The sequence below is a fragment of the Dendropsophus ebraccatus genome, unplaced genomic scaffold, assembly GCF_027789765.1.
Source record: "Dendropsophus ebraccatus isolate aDenEbr1 unplaced genomic scaffold, aDenEbr1.pat pat_scaffold_1774_ctg1, whole genome shotgun sequence".
Classification (NCBI taxonomy): domain Eukaryota; kingdom Metazoa; phylum Chordata; class Amphibia; order Anura; family Hylidae; genus Dendropsophus; species Dendropsophus ebraccatus.
The window spans coordinates 24,003-28,394 of NW_027209202.1; positions in this window are offsets into that span (position 1 = coordinate 24,003).

A 4,392-nucleotide genomic window follows, 5' to 3' on the forward strand; every position below is an offset into this window, starting at 1 on the left:
AGTATAGAGGATGTGATGGATAGCCCCCAGTATAGAGGATGTGGTGGATAGCCCCCAGTATAGAGGATGTGGTGGATAGCCCCCCAGTATAGAGGATGTGGTGGATAACTCCCAGTATAGAGGATGTGGTGGATAGCTCCCAGTATAGGGGATGTGGTGGATAGCCCCCAGTATAGAGGATGTGGTGGATAGCTCCCAGTATAGAGCATGTGGTGGATAGCTCCCAGTATAGGGGATGTGGTGGATAACTCCCAGTATAGAGGATGTGGTGGATAGCTCCCAGTATAGAGAATGTGGTGGATAGCCCCCAGTATAGGGGATGTGATGGATAACTCCCAGTATAGAGGATGTGGTGGATAGCTCCCAGTATAGAGGATGTGGTGGATAACTCCCAGTATAGAGGATGTGGTGGATAGCTCCCAGTATAGAGGATGTGGTGGATAACTCCCAGTATAGAGGATGGTGGTGGATAACTCCCAGTATAGAGGATGTGGTGGATAACTCCCAGTATAGAGGATGTGGTGGATAGCCCCCAGTATAGGAGATGTGGAGGATAGCTCCCAGTATAGAGGATGTGGAGGATAGCTCCCAGTATAGAGATGTGGTGGATAACTCCCAGTATAGGGATGTGGAGGATAGCTCCTCAGTATAGAGGATGTGGTGGATAACTCCCAGTATAGAGGATGTGGTGGATAGCTCCCAGTATAGAGGATGTGGTGGATAGCTCCCAGTATAGAGGATGTGGTGGATAACGCCCCAGTATAGAGGATGTGGTGGATAGCTCCCCAGTATAGAGGATGTGGTGGATAACTCCCAGTATAGAGGATGTGTGGATAGCTCCCAGTATAGAGGATGTGGAGGATAGACTCCCAGTATAGAGGATGTGGTGGATAGCTCCCAGTATAGAGGATGTGGTGGATAGCTCCCAGTATAGAGGATGTGGTGGATAGCCCCCAGTATAGAGGATGTGGTGGATAACTCCCAGTATAGAGGATGTGGTGGATAACTCCCAGTATAGAGGATAGGTGGGATAACTCCCAGTATAGAGGATGTGGTGGATAGCCCCCAGTATAGGAGATGTGGAGGATAGCTCCCAGTATAGAGGATGTGGTGGATAGCCCCAGTATAGAGCATGTGGTGATAACCTCCCAGTATAGAGAATGTGGTGGATAACTCCCAGTATAGAGAATGGTGGATAGCTCCCAGTATAGAGGATGTGGTGGATAACTCCCAGTATAGGGGATGTGGTGGATAGCTCCCAGTATAGAGGATGTGGTGGATAGCCCCCAGTATAGAGGATGTGGTGGATAACTCCCAGTATAGAGGATGTGGTGGATAGCCCCAGTATAGAGGATGTGGTGGATAGCCCCCAGTATAGAGGATGTGGAGGATAGCCCCCAGTATAGAGGATGTGGTGGATAACTCCCAGTATAGAGGATGTGGTGGATAGCTCCCAGTATAGAGGATGTGGTGGATAGCTCCCAGTATAGAGGATGTGGTGGATAACTCCCAGTATAGAGGATGTGGTGGATAGCTCCCAGTATAGAGGATGTGGTGGATAGCTCCCAGTATAGAGGATGTGGTGGATAGCTCCCAGTATAGAGGATGTGGTGGGATAGCTCCCAGTATAGAGGATGTGGAGGATAGCTCCCAGTATAGAGGATGTGGTGGATAGCTCCCAGTATAGAGGATGTGGTGGATAGCTCCCAGTATAGAGGATGTGGTGGATAGCTCCCAGTATAGAGGATGGTGGATAGCTCCCAGTATAGAGGATGTGGGGATAACTCCCAGTATAGAGGATGTGGTGGATAGCTCCCAGTATAGAGGATGTGGTGGATAGCTCCCAGTATAGAGGATGTGGTGGATAGCTCCCAGTATAGAGGATGTGGTGGATAGCCCCCAGTATAGAGGATGTGGTGGATAGCCCCCAGTATAGAGGATGTGGTGGATAGCTCCCAGTATAGAGGATGTGGTGGATAGCTCCCAGTATAGAGGATGTGGTGGATAACTCCCAGTATAGAGGATGTGGTGGATAGCTCCCAGTATAGAGGATGTGGTGGATAGCCCCCAGTATAGAGCATGTGTGGATAGCTCCCAGTATAGAGGATGTGGTGGATAACTCCCAGTATAGAGTGTGGTGGTAGCTCCCAGTATAGAGGATGTGGTGGATAGCTCCAGTATAGAGGATGTGGTGGATAGCTCCCAGTATAGAGGATGTGGTGGATAGCTCCCAGTATAGAGGATGTGGTGGATAGCTCCCAGTATAGAGGATGTGGTGGATAACTCCAGTATAGAGGATGTGGTGGATAGCCCCAGTATAGAGGATGTGGGGATAGCCCCAGTATAGAGGATGTGGTGGATAACTCCCAGTATAGAGGATGTGGTGGATAACTCCCAGTATAGAGGATGTGGTGGATAGCCCCAGTATAGAGGATGTGGTGGATAGCTCCCAGTATAGAGGATGTGGTGGATAGCCCCCAGTATAGAGGATGTGGTGGATAACTCCAGTATAGAGGATGTGGTGGATAGCTCCCAGTATAGAGGATGTGGTGGATAGCTCCCAGTATAGAGGATGTGGTGGATAGCTCCCAGTATAGAGGATGTGTGGATAGCTCCCAGTATAGAGGATGTGGTGGATAGCTCCCAGTATAGAGGATGTGGTGGATAGCTCCCAGTATAGAGGATGTGGTGGATAGCCCCCAGTATAGGGATGTGGTGGATAACTCCCAGTATAGAGGATGTGGTGGATAGCTCCCAGTATAGAGGATGTGGTGGATAGCTCCCAGTATAGAGGATGTGGTGGATAGCTCCCAGTATAGAGGATGTGGTGGATAACTCCAGTATAGAGGATGTGGTGGATAGCTCCCAGTATAGAGGATGTGGTGGATAGCTCCCAGTATAGAGGATGTGGTGGATAGCCCCCAGTATAGAGGATGTGGAGGATGTGGTGGATAGCTCCCAGTATAGAGGATGTGGGGATAGCTCCCAGTATAGAGGATGTGGTGGATAGCTCCCAGTATAGAGGATGTGGTGGATAGCTCCCAGTATAGAGGATGTGGTGGATAGCTCCCAGTATAGAGGATGTGGTGGATAGCTCCCAGTATAGAGGATGTGGTGGATAGCTCCCAGTATAGAGGATGTGGTGGATAGCCCCCAGTATAGAGGATGTGGTGGATAGCTCCCAGTATAGAGGATGTGGTGGATAACTCCCAGTATAGAGGATGTGTGGATAGCTCCCAGTATAGAGGATGTGGTGGATAACTCCCAGTATAGAGGATGTGGTGGATAGCTCCCAGTATAGAGGATGTGGTGGATAACTCCCAGTATAGAGGATGTGGTGGATAGCTCCCAGTATAGAGGATGTGGTGGATAGCCCCCAGTATAGAGATGTGGTGGATAACTCCCAGTATAGAGGATGTGGTGGATAGCCCCCAGTATAGAGGATGTGGTGGATAGCTCCCAGTATAGAGGATGTGGTGGATAGCTCCCCAGTATAGAGGATGTGGTGTAACTCCCAGTATAGAGGATGTGGTGGATAGCCCCCAGTATAGAGGATGTGGTGGATAACTCCCAGTATAGAGGATGTGGTGGATACTCCCAGTATAGAGGATGTGGTGGATAGCTCCCAGTATAGAGGATGTGGTGGATAGCCCCCAGTATAGAGATGTGGTGGATAGCTCCCAGTATAGAGGATGTGGTGGATAGCCCAGTATAGAGGATGTGGTGGATAGCTCCCAGTATAGAGAATGTGGTGGATAACTCCCAGTATAGAGAATGTGGTGGATAGCTCCCAGTATAGAGGATGTGGTGGATAGCTCCCAGTATAGGGATGTGGTGGATAGCTCCCAGTATAGAGGATGTGGAGGATAGCCCCAGTATAGAGGATGTGGTGGATAACTCCCAGTATAGAGGATGTGGTGGATAGCCCCAGTATAGAGGATGTGGTGGATAGCCCCCAGTATAGAGGATGTGGAGGATAGCCCCCAGTATAGAGGATGTGGTGGATAACTCCCAGTATAGAGGATGTGGGGTGGATAGCCCCAGTATAGAGGATGTGGTGGATAACTCCCAGTATAGAGGATGTGGTGGATAGCCCCCAGTATAGAGGATGTGGTGGATAGCCCCCAGTATAGAGGATGTGGTGGATAGCTCCCAGTATAGAGGATGTGGTGGATAGCTCCCAGTATAGAGGATGTGGTGGATAGCCCCAGTATAGAGGATGTGGGGATAGCTCCCAGTATAGAGGATGTGGAGGATAGCCCCAGTATAGAGGATGTGGTGGATAGCTCCCAGTATAGAGGATGTGGAGGATAGCTCCCAGTATAGAGCATGTGGTGGATAGCTCCCAGTATAGAGGATGTGGTGGATAGCTCCCAGTATAGAGGATGTGGT